Source organism: Sorex fumeus, unplaced genomic scaffold, assembly GCF_029834395.1.
Source record: "Sorex fumeus unplaced genomic scaffold, SorFum_2.1 ptg000095l, whole genome shotgun sequence".
In the NCBI taxonomy this organism is placed as follows: Eukaryota; Metazoa; Chordata; class Mammalia; order Eulipotyphla; family Soricidae; genus Sorex; species Sorex fumeus.
The window spans coordinates 17,541,781-17,556,258 of record NW_026606152.1 but is presented as its reverse complement, the minus strand read 5'-3'; the positions used below and the strand labels follow the sequence as shown (position 1 = coordinate 17,556,258).

The window sequence follows — 14,478 nt, the reverse complement described above, 5'->3', positions numbered from 1 at the left end:
GTTCAAGCGAGAACAGTCATTTAACAAAACAAGCAAAGAGAGACATAGAGAAAGGAAGCACGGTATTTCTTCAAGGGAGAACACAAGTTTGAGGAACAAGCCCACTCTGGTAGTTTAGGAATAAGAACTTGGATTGGTATGAACTTAACTTGTGCACTTTAGGGGAGAACCTGAGTGAAACTATTATAAGTATGTTCAGGATCATTATACACTGGAGTCTGCACTTGGAGGGAGGAGGGTAGAGATTTATTTGGGGAGACCGGACTATAGAGAACAGTAATATTATAACATTAATGATAGTATCTTACCGTGGGATTCCAAAAAATCTGTAACAGTGGCGTCAGAAATGATAACATTCTTAGGTATTTGGGTTTCCTGTGGAAACAACGGGAAAGCTGAGTTTATGCTCTGGATGCCTCCAACTGAAACAAGGTCAACAAGTCATGAATGAAAAATTTCAAGTTAAATGGATCAAGAATTCTGATCCCAGTGGAAGGCTAGCTTTCGGGTGGACAATTTCTACTGATGGCCTGATGTAGATTCTGATCCTCGGACATGTAACAGAAAGGAGGTAGTGACAGGTATCCTCAGAAGTGAAGCCTCTGAGACAGAATTCATTCATGCCAACATACGGGTTATCAATGTTTGCTCATGGCTGCTACCCTTATAACATGTCATCCAATGGTTTTGTGGTTTCAATTTACTGTGTAAATGTAAAGATGAAGTTTCTAAATGGAAGGTAAAAATCTGAGGCCCTCAAGATGATGAATTATGGGGATGCGGGGGGGGGGGAGCTGGAGCTATACAGCATGTAGGGCATTTACCTTGCACACGGCCTACGCAGGTTAGATTGCCAGCATCCTGTATGTTCCCCCCCAAGCACCGTGAGGTGTAATTCCTGAGTGCAGAACCAGGAGTAAACCCTGTGCATCGCCAGGTGTGACCCAAAAACACACACAAAAAAAAGATGTTGAATAGGAGTGGTGAGAGTGGGTAACTTGTTTTGTGCCTGATTGTATTCTGGGATTCTATTTCATTGATTTCTGCTCCAAGACTTTGGATTTTCCCCCTTGAGAATAATGCTTGCTGTGGGTTTGTGGTAATTTGCTTTGATTAGATTGAGGAAAGTACTTTCAACTCCAATTTTGTTGAGAGTTTTTCATCATGAATGGGTGCTGGATCTTATCAAATGCTTTATCTACATCTATTGATATAATCATATGATTTTATCTTTATTTTATTGAGATGGTGTATTCTGTTGATTGACTAGAGAATGTTAAGCCATCCTTGCATCCCCAAGATAAACCTACTTGGTCATAGTGTGTGATCTTTTGTTGAGTTTCTGGATTCTCTTTGCTGGTATTTTCTTGAAAATCTTTGTATCTGTATTCATCAAGGAAATAGGTCTGTAATTTTCTTTTTTTGTGGTATCTCTATCGATTTGAGTATTAGGGTGATCTTTGCCTCATAAAAACTATTTGGGAATATTTCTGTTTCTTCACTTTCCTGGAAAATCTTAAAAATGTTGGAAGCAGTTTCTCTTTAAAGGTTTGAAGTAGTTCAATATTGAATCCATCTGGGCCATGGATTCTGTTTGCAGGTGTACTTTTGACCATCATTTCAATTTCCTTGTTAGTGATAGGTTCAAGTATTCCAAATCTTCTTGGTTCAGCCTTGGGAGGCAATTGGAATCCAATAATTTATCAAATTTTTTCAAGATTCTCTCATTTCGTGCTGCAAAGATTCTCAAAATAATCTCTGATGATCCTATGGATTTCTGTACTTTCTATTAGGATACTCCCCTTTGCATTTCTGATTCGATTTATTAGAATTCTTTCTCTTTGTTTCATTGAGAGGCTTCTCATGGTTTATTGATCTTATTTATTTTCTCAAAGAACCAGCTTTTGCTTTTATTGGTCTTTTGGATTGTATTTTGGGATTCTAGCTCATTGATGTCTGGTACAAGTTTTATTATTTCCTTCCTCCAGCCTAGTTTGGACTACTTTTCTTGGTAATTTTCCAAAATCTTGAGCTCTAATTTATTCATGTAGGCACTTTCTTTCTTCCTGATGAATTCTGGCAGATCTATAATCTTTCCTCTTAACACTGCTTTTGCTGTGTCCCACAAGTTCTGGTAGCTCGTGTCCTCATTCTCATTTGTTTATGGAAACTTTTTATTTCCTCTTTGATTTCTTTTCTAAGCCAATGGTTGTTCATTACTTCCCTTAAAGAAAAGATTTCCTTGCTGAGATTCAGTCTGTTTGATCTATGGAGAAGTGACAAAGTAGTGTTGAAATCTCCTTCTAGTATTGTGTTGCTATCAATGTTTTTCTATAAGTCAATTAGAAGTTGTTTTTAAGTATTTTGCTGGTCTGTCATTAGGATCATATACATTGAGGAGGGTGAGTTCTTTCTGATGTACATATCCCATGATCATTAAGAAATGACCTTCACTGTCTCTGATAACCTTTAGCCTGAAGTCCATGTGGTCTGATACTAGTATGGCCACTCCAGCTTTGTGGAGGTCATATTTTCTTGAAAACTTATTTCCCACTCTTTTACTTTTAGCCCATGGGTGCTTTGATTGTTCAGACGTGTTTCTTGCAGGCAGCAGAACGTTGGTTTCAGTTTTCTAATTCATCTTCCTATTCTGTGCCTCTGAATTGGCACATTTAGTCTATTGACATTGAGAGAGATTGTTGTGATGGGGACTTGTGCTCTCTTTATGTAGAATTTTTGTACTTGTGGGGATTTTCTTAGCTTAAAGTAGACCTGGTCATTCTTCTTGCAACAAAAATATGGAATGCTTTACAAGTTTGCATATCATCTCTGTGCAAGGACCATGCTCATCATTTTATCATTTCAATTTTAGTAAATGTGTTAAACTTAGTAGGAGTTAATTTTTCCATATTTTCTCTTCTTATTACTTTGAGTGTTGTCCTTCCTCACTCCTATGGCAGACAATGATTCCTAATCAAGGAATGTATTTCAAAGCAGCATGAATAAATAGATTTAGAAATTTAATGTCCCAGAAAGAAAAATATGGTTTTTACCATATTATCTTTTACCATTCCCTAGGCATCAGTTTTACAAAATAATTCTTTTGGAAGATGGTATATGAGGTTGTTTAATGTCATTCCCTGAAACCTTAATTAAGACCATTAAACTAGAGCCTTTTGCTGTTCTCACCTCAGTCCCCTATACATCTCCAGGAAAAGGTGGATGGTGTTGTCTGCACTTTGACCACCTTGAATGTATGTAGGATTTTTCTCCTGAAGAATGAGGTGAGAAGCATATTGATGATTTCATTCCACCTTATTACAAGTTCAACTTTAACGGAAGGTGAGAATCATGTGGCTCCTATAAAGGACAGAACAAAGGGTCTCAGTGAAGTTTAATGGCCAACTCACATTAACAACATAGATGACTCATAGTAACCTGTGTGCATCTTTCTGTATAGTGATTTTCATATCTACTGATAGTGATTCTCAGTCATGACACATGGGAAAAACGGATCTGTAATTAAAAATCTAGTTCTCTGAGCAGAGTGGGGTCTCTGACGTGATTGAACAAGTGTGTAGTAATTTATTACTAAGCACATAAGTATTTTCAATGATGTGTACTTTTCGATCTAAAATTAATTCCAAATATGTCTAAAACAACAATCTCCTGACCTCGCACCTGGCTTTCCTCACTGGGGCCCCTTGGAGGTGGCGTGGTGAGATTCCCTCACCGCACTGAGCAGAGCCCCGGCAGCTGAAGACCTCTGCAACCAGCCATAGGTACGCTTAAGACCACTCTTCCCAAGCTTGAAGGAGCCTCATGCATGAAGGAACTGGAAGAGGAACCCAAATGTGCGGGACCGGGGGATGAGATCTCCATGGCTGCTCAGATCAAGACTGTGCCCCCTCCTTCCAGATCCCCCATCTTCTAGTAATTAAGTGTTACAACCACGAACTACCCCTGGATCCATGTAATGCCATCAATAGCCAACATCCAGAGACTGGATCCTATTTAGAAGACAGCAACTCTGATTGTCCAGTTCTCACTCTCAGAGAACCTGGTAGGCTTCTGCGAGTATCTTTCCCGCATGGTGGAGTCTTTGTTTCTGGTCACTGTTTCTTTTGAGGTATAGAAGCTGCTTAATTTAAGATAGTTCCCTTTGTTTATCTCTGTTTCCAGTTGCTTGGCAAGTGGCGTGTTATATTTGAAGATACCTTTTGCTTCAATGTCGTGGAGGGATTTGCCGACCTTGTCATCGCTGTACCTGAGGGATTCTGCTGTGATGTTGAGGACTTTGACCTATTTTTATCTGACTTTTGTGCATGGTGTTAGGTAGAGGTCTGAGCCATTTTTTTTTTTTTGCATGTAGCTGTCCAGTTTTTTCTGCATAGTTTGTTAAAGAGGACTCTCATGCTCCACTTCACATTTCTTGCTCCCTTATCAAAGATTAGATGATTATATATTTGAGTGTGTGTGTCAGTATATTCAATTCTTTTCCATTGGTCTGCAGCTGAGCCTTTGTTTGAGTCCCATGCTGTTCTCATTATTATCGTTTGTAGTAGAGTTTGAGGTTGGGGAAGGTGATGCCTCCATCGTCTTTTCCCCAAGAATTGCTTTAGCTATTCGTGTGCGTTTGTTGTTCCATGTGAATTTCAGGAGTGCTTGATCAATTTCTTTGAAGAATGTCATGGGTATCTTTATAGGGATCAAGTTGAATTTTTACACTGGTTCTTGGAGAATTGCCATTTGGCAATGTTAATTCTCCCATTCCATAAGCAGTATATATGTTTCCATTTCCTCGTGTCCTTTTTAATTTCCTATTGTATAGGTCCTTTACCTCCTTAGTTAAGCTGATTCCAAGGTTCTTGATTTTCTGAGGCACGATTGTGAATGGGATTGCTTTTTCATGTCACTTTCTTCTCTCTCATTACTTGCATATAAAAAAAGCCATAGAATTTTGGGTATTGAGTTTATAGCTTGCAATTTTACTATAAAAGTCGATTGCCTCTAGGAGTTTTTTCGTAGAGATTTTAGTATTCTCTAAATATAGTATGATATCTTCTGTGAATAGTGAGAGATTGTTTCTACCTTTCATATATGAAAAAACCTTAATATCTTTTTCTTATCTATTTTCTATTCCAAGTACTTCCAGTACTACTTTGAAGAGAAGTGCCAAAATGAATTTTTACTTAGCACATTCTGTCTGTAAATTTCTATGCTAAGAACGGTGGAAGAAACAGTGATATCTTAGTAATTTACAAGTAAATTATGAAGACAGATAATTTAAAAGAATTTCTTTGTATAAATTTCCAAAATGTGTAGCTTTTATTAAATATATTAAGAATAAATCGTAGGTCTTGATTATACCATGAAGATTATTTTCCTGTTAGAAGTTACCCTTCTAAAATGCAAGAAAGAGACACATTTTGAAAATGTTGATTATTCGTTCATTCATTCAATGAATATTTGTTAGTCTGGTTGTGCAGTGCCTGCAGGAAGTCAACCTGTACCCTCAGGTGAGTGCATCAACAGTCTGATGGTGTCTTCATGCTTCCCGATAACCTCAAATGGCCACTGTGCCTCTGGCTGGCTCCCAACAACTCAGGACTACGTTTCTCGAGAAATTAAACTCCCTAAAGATATGTGGGAGCCATGTTAACAAACCACCCCTGGCTCAGCTATACAAGCTAATGCATTGGTCTTGTTTCAGAGACCCATAGACAAATCTGGAAGATATCAACAGCCACAGTTAACCTTGGAACTGCAAAAGGCTGAAGACACTAGGGTAAATCAGAGGGAGGCAGGTTAGTTTGGTGCCCACCCAACCAGAACCCAGTGCAGCCACTTTCTCCAACAATACAAAATCGCCACCATGCCCTCCTCTGGTTTCCACCGTCTCAGGATGGCTCTCACAGAAACATTACAGCCGAAAATTCGAATATGTGTGTTTTGTGACTGAAATCTCCGGGCTTTCTCTGGGCAGGATGGGCATCCCACACCCACTGCCCTGTACTTATGGAAGCCTCAGCAGTCATTTCCATACCTCAAAGCTAATCCAACCTTACCTTCCTGATAAAAATGCTAAATTCCAACAAACATGATGACCTCTTAGTACCTGTATGAGACCCTTAATGCACAAAATAAATAGGAGACAGAGAGAAAGAATTAAAGATCCTGCCATAGAGACAGGCTGGGGGTGGGGGTAGATTGTTGGGGGATGGTTTTATGGAACCAGAAATATTGGTTTTGGGAAATGTACACTAGAGGAAGGATGGAAGTTGGATCGTTGTATGACTGGAAGCAAATTATGAATAGATTTGTAATGGTCTATATCACAGATATTCAATAAAACATTAAAAATACTGATGGAACTTTAAAACCCAGCATAACTATTGTTGTGTTCTCTATAGGAAAAAAATGTTACTCACCTGTGTGCCAATAGCTTGTAGAAAGCTAAACCCAAAGATATATCAATGACTGTCTTTGGCATGAATACTGTAATTGCAGCTATGTTATGTTTTAGAATCAGTTCGTGGACAAGACGTCAAGAGGAGCAGTGGCAAAGTGCATCAATGTTGAATGGATAATGTTTCAGGAGCTTGCAAGGGAGATGCGACGATTTGGCATGAGAAAAGGGAAGAAACAGAAGAGTTAAGTACTAATAAGTATCATGAGAAAAATGCAAGGGAGGACATTTCCTGGCAAGTGTCACACTCTGTTGAGCTTTTGGTGAGGATAAGTATTAGAAAGTATCTTTCCCATTTAATGGTAAAAAGGTTACTTTGATGGGTATATTTAAAATTTACTTTAACGATTAGAATCACTAAGAGATACACAGTTACAAAGTTGCTCATAATTGAGTTTCAGTCATCTAATTTTCTAGAACTTTTCCAGTATATTGGGGCATTTTTGAATGAATATCCCTGGAGCGAAGACTAGGGCATCTGAATCTTAACACATTTCACCAAATATATGATCTGTACTCACATGATTTACACTGTCTCCCCTGCTCTTTGATTTATGTTTTCATGCAATATTTCCTTGTGAAACTCACCTCAAGTGAGGCTCCCTATTTAAGACAAGTACATGTTTCTGGGGCATTACGTATTTTTTGGTTGCTGGGAGAGTCTGTAAAGCAATGCTCAGTAGGTGTGCGGGCCCTACAGACAATTCTCAGAAAACGTGGCCATGGTGCTTGGGGTCCTCTGAGGCTATACAGCCTTTGATACTCTGGCAATCATGTGGTGCTGGGAGTCAAATTGAGTGCATGTGAGACAAGTTCCATAAGCACTACACTATCTCCTGCGGCCCTGGGTATTAGATTTATGTCAGCATTCTGAGGTCCTCCCTTTTGTCAGAAAGCAGAGACTTGTGCAGGAGAAAGTGGAAGAGACTTTAGGGTTTAGCTAGGTTGACTGAGTGGCTGGTGATACCATTAAGATTGGAACATAAAGTAAAAATAAAACAAGAGCCCCGTGCCTTTTCCCGCTGAACTCGACACCCTCCACAGGGGGAAACCTGCGGGGAACACCTGCAGCAGCTCCTTGGGACTGTCCATCACCTACTCAGCCCCTCCCGTCCAGGTGGGTAGGGGGAGCACAAGCCAGGTTCACCACTCCTCACCCCCAGTCCCCCACGTTTTCCTGCAGAACTGGACACCCTCCAGAAGGGGACACCTGAGGCAGCTCCATGGGATTTTCCATCGCTCCTCCTACATTCCAGGATCCTGGGTGGGAGTGACCCTGGGATGGGCCAGGTGCATGACCACCATATAGGGAGTGTGTCCTTCCAGAAGTGGGCGTGGCCTTCTCCTGGGTGGCCAGCCGCAGTTATATTTCCCAATCTGGGCACTCAGGACTTTCATCTCTCACTTTGTCGCCTAATACAAACTAAAAATTTCTGACCACCTCTACTAGAATACAACATTCCACTCGCCTACTCCATTTCTAACAAAATACCTGTATGAAATATGCTGTAAAAGCTCAAAATTAAAAAGTACCTCCTCCAAAGCGCAAATCTCCACCACAAGGAGAATATGAAGAAAAGAAACATCCTCAATCGAGGTTGTCCACAATTGCGCTCTCATTGATAAAGAATTCCAGGATAAAATGCAGAGGGTGTTCAAGGATCTACTCAAAGAATCAATGGAAGAGATATCCAATGACTAAAATAAGAAATGAAAGAAACAATAGAACAGAGAGTCAAGAAAATACAGGAAAAAAAGCGAACAGAATTTTAAAAAGCTACAAAAAGAAGAGTCACAAATAAAGAATTCAGTGGATGAAATTAAAAACTCAGTAAGTGCCCTTAGCAATAGGATAAGTGCAGCTGAAGAGAGGATCAGCGAGCTTGAAGATGAGCAACAGAACTCCCACTGGGAAGAACAAGCAATAGGAAAAGACCTCCAAATGGCTCTAAGGAGAATCAGAGACCAAGGGGATGACGCCAAGAGGAAGAACATTAGAATCATTGGAGTACCAGAAGGACAGGGAAACAACCCCAATGAAAAAGCTAGAGTAAAAGAAACCATTGCTGAAAAGTTCCCAGAGTTAAGGAAAGCAGACATCCAATTCCAAGGAGCCAGAATGGTACCAGCTAAAGGAGACCCCAGAAAAAACACTCCAAGCATATCATAGTAAGACGATGGATGCTGTGGACAGAGACACAATATTACAAGCAGCAAGGTCAAAGAAGGAAATTACATACAAAGGAGCACCCCTTAGATTCACAGCAGACCTATCAGTGGAAACCCTCCAAACCCGAAGGCAATGGTTGTATATAGTGAAAAAATTCAAAGAAATGAACGCCTCACCGAGAATACTCTATCCAGCTAAACTCTAACTCAAATTCGATGGGAACGATACACCACTTTTTAGATAAACACAAGCTCAGGAACTTCATACACTCAAAACCAAATCTAAAACAAGAAGTAAAGGGGCTCCTGTAAGATAAGAAGGAAAACACGTGTAAATCAACTCCTAAAGGAAGATGGCACAAAACCCCATGACAATAATCTCCCTTAATGTCAATGGTCTAAATGCACCTACCAAGAGACACAGAGTGGCAATATGGATTCAGGAACTGAAACCAGCATTCTTCTGTCTACAAGAAACTCATCTGAACAATCAGAGCAAACACAGACTCAAAGTGAAAGGATGGAAAACAATCCTGCAAGCAAACAGCTCCCTCACAAAAGCTGGGGTGGCCACACTCGTATCCGACAACATTAATTTCAGGCTGAAAAAGATTAGAAGGGACAGCGAAGGCCACTTTCTCTTCATCAAGGGATACATTCCACAGGAAGAAATCATACTCTTAAATGTATACGTACCTAATGAAGGAACAGCTAGATACCTAAAACAACTGCTAACAGATTTTAAAGAGGACAGTGCTAGCAACACAATAGTAGATGAAGACTTCAACAACGCCTTATCACCTCTGGATAGATCAACAAGAACAAAACTCAGCAAGGAAACATTGGCTTTGAATGAAGAAATAGAAGAGAAAGGACTTATAGACCTATACAGGGCTTTACACCCCCAAAGAAAGAATACACATTCTTCTCCAGTGCGCATGGAACATTTTCCAAAATAGACTATGTGCTAGGCCACAAAACATACCTCAATAGAATCAGGAAGATAGAAAGAGTATCAACAATCTTTTCAGACCATGATGCACTGAGGATAGATGTGAATCACACACAGACACGGACAACCAAATCGAACACCTGGAAACTAAACAAGTCACTGCTGAACAATGTGTGGGTCAGGAAGGACGTCAAGGAAGAAATCAAATGATACCTGGAAACAAATGAGAACGAAGACACGAACTACCAGAGCTTATGGGATGCAGCTAAACCCCTATTAAGGGGAAAATTCATAGCTCTGCAAGCATATCTACGGATGGAAGAAAAGATGCACTTAAGCAACTTATTTCACAGCTCAAGTTCTTATAAAAGAATCAAGAAAAGGAGCCTATATCGGGCAGAAGGAAAGAGATCTAAAACTTAGAGCAGAAATCAACGACATGGAAACCTAAGAAACAATCCGAAAGATCAATGAAACCAAGAGATGGTTCTTTGAGAAAATAAACAAGGTAGATAAACCACTAGCAACACTCACAAAGAAACAGAGAGAGAAAACACTAATAAACCAAATCAGAAATAAAAATGGAGATATCACAATGGAAACCAAAGAAATTCAAAAGATCATCAGAGACTACTTTGAAAGTCTGTATGCCAAGAAAAAAGAGAAGTTAGAAGAAATGGATAACTTCCTGGATTACTATAATCTCCCAAAGATGAGTCAAGAAGATATAAAATACCTGAATAGACCTAGTCACATAAATGAAATTGAAACTGTAATCAAAATCTTCCCCAAAACAAAAGCCAGGTCCAGATGGATTCACTACCGAATTTTTCCAAACATTTAAAGAGGATCTACTGCCCGTCCTTCTCAAACTTTTACAGGAAATTGAAAAAACAGAAACTCTCCCAAACAGTTTCTATGAAGCCCATCTCTCTCTAATACCAAATGGAAACAAAGACACCATGAGAGAAGAAAACTACAGGCCGATATCACTGATGAACCCGGATGAGAAGAGTCTGAACAAAATACTAGCAAATAGAATTCAACAACTCATCAAAAAGATCATACACCATGACCAAGTGGGTTTCATCCCGGGCGATGCAAGGATGGTTTAACATTCGGAAATCAAACAACATAATTCATCATATCAACAAAAGAAAAGAAAAAAATCATATGATCATATCAATAGATGTAGAGAAAGCAATTGACAAGATCCAGCATCCGTTTATTATGAAAACCCTCGCCAAATTGGGGATAGAGGGGACTTACCCCAATATATTTAAATCCAGCTAGCACAAGCATACAGCAAGCATCATCCTCAATGGGGAAAATCTGAGAGCGTTCCGCCTAAGATGAGGAACGAGATAAGGATTCCGACTCTTTCAACTGGTGTTGAACATAGTACTAGAAATACTAGCAATAGCAATTAGGCAAGCAAAAGAGATTAAGGCCATGCAAATAGTTAAGGAAGAAATCAAGCTCTCACTATTCGCAAATGATATGATACTATACTTAAAGAACCATAAAACCTCTACCAAGAAACTCCTAGAAATAATACACTCGAGAGTAAAGTTAAAGGTATAAAATAAATACCTAAAAGTCCATGGCTTTACTATACACAAATAGTGAGAGAGAAGAAAAAGATGAAAACAATCCCATTCACAATTGTGTGCCGGAAAATCAACTACCTAGGAATTAATTTAACTAAGCAAGTAAAGGAACTGTACAAAGAAAACTACAAAACGCTGCTTCTTGAAATAAAAGAGGACGCGAGGAAATGGAAAAATATCCCCTGTTCATGGATCTGGAGAATTAATATTGTCAAAATGGCAATACATCCAATAGCACTGTACAAATGCAATGTGATCCCTATTAGGATACCCATGACATTCTTCAAAGAATTGGAGCAAACACTCCTGAAATTTATATGGAACAATAAACCCCCACGATGAGCTAAAGCAATTCTTGGGAAAAAGAAAATGGGAGGAATTAACCTCCCGAACCACAAACTTTACTAAAAGTAGTAATAATTAAAACAGCATGATACTTGCTACATGCATAGCATACTTTTTCTTAGATTTTTTGATTTTTCTAGGATATATTGATCATCTTTTTTTTAATTTTTTTTATTAGTGAAACACCATGAGGTAAAGTTGTAGACTTACAATTTTTTGTGCTTGGGTTTGATTATACAATGATCAGATACCCATCCCTCCACCAGTGCCCAATTTCCACCACCATGGATAATATCCCCCCCACCCTCATACCCCCATCCCTCCTGCCTCTGTGGCAGGGCAATCCCCTGTGTTCTCTCTCTCCTTGTGGGTGTAGTGGACTGCAAAAGAAGCATTGATTGGCAAACATGTTCAGTCCATAGTCCACTTTCGACATGAATCTCCCCTCCTGGGAGGAGGATCCTCCAAACACCCTTTATTTGGTGTTCCCTTCTCTGTCTGAGCTGCCCTTTCCTTTAGAATGCCCGACTGGCCACTAAGCTATGGAGTAATCCTCCTGGTGCTGATCTCAGCTATTCTTGGGTATTAATCTCATATTTTGTTACTTTATATCCCCCAGATGAATGCAATCTTTCTATGTCTATCCCTCTCTTTCTGACTCATTTCGCTTAGCATGATACTTTGCATGTTGTACCACTTGTATGTAAATTTCATGACTTCATCTTTTCTAAGAGCTACATTGTACTCCAATGTGTAGATGTACCAAAGTTTCTTTAACCAGTCATATGTTCTTGGGCATTCAGGTTTCTTCCAGTTTCTGGCTATTGTAAAGAGTGCTACAATGAACAAACAAGTGCAGATATCACTTCGACTATACATTTTTGCCTTTCTGGGATATATTCCCAGGAGTGGTATTGCTGGTCAAAAGGGAGCTCAATTTCTAATTTTTTGAGAATCGTCCATACTGTTTTCCAGAAGGGCTGAACCAGTCGACATTCCCACCAACAGTGAAGGAGAGTCCCTTTCTCGCCACATCCGTGCCAGCATCAGTTGCTTTTGTTCTTTTGAATGTGGGCCAGTCTCTGAGGTGTGAGATGGTATCTCATTGTGGTTTTGATCTGCATCTCCCTGATGATTAATGATGTAGAGCATTTTCTCATGTGCTTTTGTAGCATTCGGATTTCTTCTTTGAGAAAGTTTCTGTTCATTTCATTGCCCCATTTTTGCATGGGGTTGGATGTTATCTTCTTGTGGATTTTAACCAGTATTTTGTATATCCTGGATATCAACCCCTTGTAAGATGTGTATTCGACGAATATCCTTTCCCATTCTGTAGACTGTCTTTGTATTTTGGTCACTGTTTCTTTGGAGGTGCAGAAGCTTCTTAGTTTAAGATAGTCCCATTTATCTATCTCTGTTTTCACTTGTTCAGACAGTGGCGTGGCATCTTTGAAGATACCATTAGCTTCAATGTCATGGAGGGTTTTGCCAACTTTGTCTTCAATGTACCTTATGGTTTCTGGTCTGATGTTGAGGTCTTTAATCCACTTTGATCTTACTTTTGTACACGGTGTTAGGCAGAGTTCTGAGCCCATTTTTTTGCATGTAGCCGTCCAGTGATGTCAGCACAATTTGTTAAAGAGGCTTTCCTTACTCCACTTCACATTACTTGCACCTTTATCAAAGATTAGATGATCATATGATTGAGGGGAGATATCAGTGTATTAAACCCTGTTCCATTGGTCTGCAGTTCTGTCTTTGTTCCAGTACCACGCTGTTTTAATTATTACTGCTTTGTAGTACAGTTTGAAGTTCGGGAGGTTGATTCCTCCCATTTTCTTTTTCCCAAGAATTGCTTTAGTTATTCGTGGGGGCTTATTGTTCCATATAAATTTCAGGACTGTTTGCTCCATTTCTTTGAAGAATGTCATGGGTATCCTTATAGGGATTGCATTGAATTTATACAATGCTTTCGGTAGTACTGCCATTTTGACAACGTTAAGTCTCCCAACCCATGAGCAGGGGATATCTTTCCATTTCCTCATGTCCTCTTTTATTTCCTGAAGTAGCGTTTTGCAATTTTCTTTGTATAGGTCCTTTACTTCCTTAGTTAAGCTGATTCCTAAGTATTTGATTTTCTGGGGCACAATTGTGAACAGGATTGTTTTATTCATGTTGCTTTCTTCTCTCTCACTGTTTGCATATAGCAAAGCCATGGACTTTTGGGTATTGATTTTATAGCCTGCAACTTTACTATACGAGTCTATTGTTTCTAGGAGTTTTTTTGGTGGAGGTTATTGGGTTCTCTAAGTATATTGTCATATCATCTGCGAATAGTGAGAGCTTGATTTCTTCCTTTCCTACCTGAATGCTCTTAATATCTTTTTCTTGCCTAATCGCTATTACAAGTACTTTCAGTACTATATTGAACAGCAGTGGAGAGAGTGGGCATCCTTGTCTCGTCCCTGATCTTAGAGGGAACGCTCTCAGTTTTTCCCCACTGAGGATGATGCTTGCTGTAGGCTTGTGTTAGATGGCTTTAGTTATGTTGAGGAAGGTCCCCTCTATACCCATTTTGGCTAGGGTTTTCATCATAAAGGGGTGCTGGATCTTGTTAAATGCTTTCTCTGCATCAATTGATATAATCATATGCTTTCTATATTTTCTTTTGTTGATATGATGGATTATGTTGATTGATTTCCGAATGTTGAACCATCCTTGCATCCCTGGGATGAATTCTTCTTGGTCATGGTGTATGATCTTTTTGATGAGTAGTTGGATTCTATTTGCTAGTAGTTTGTTGAGGATCTTTGCATATATGTTCATCAGGGATATCGGTTTGTAAACTCTCTTTCTTTGTGGTATCTCTGTCTGCTTTTGGTATCAGTGTGATATTTGCTTCGTAGAAACTGTTTGCACGTGTTTTTGATATT

At 39.3% G+C, this 14,478-nt stretch overlaps 1 pseudogene; it reads right to left on the bottom strand.

Moving 5' to 3' along the window:
* Nucleotides 1–2,792: 2,792 nt before the first annotated feature.
* LOC130040974 (uncharacterized) lies at nt 2,793–2,886 on the bottom strand (annotated as a pseudogene).
* Nucleotides 2,887–14,478: the final 11,592 nt, after the last annotated feature.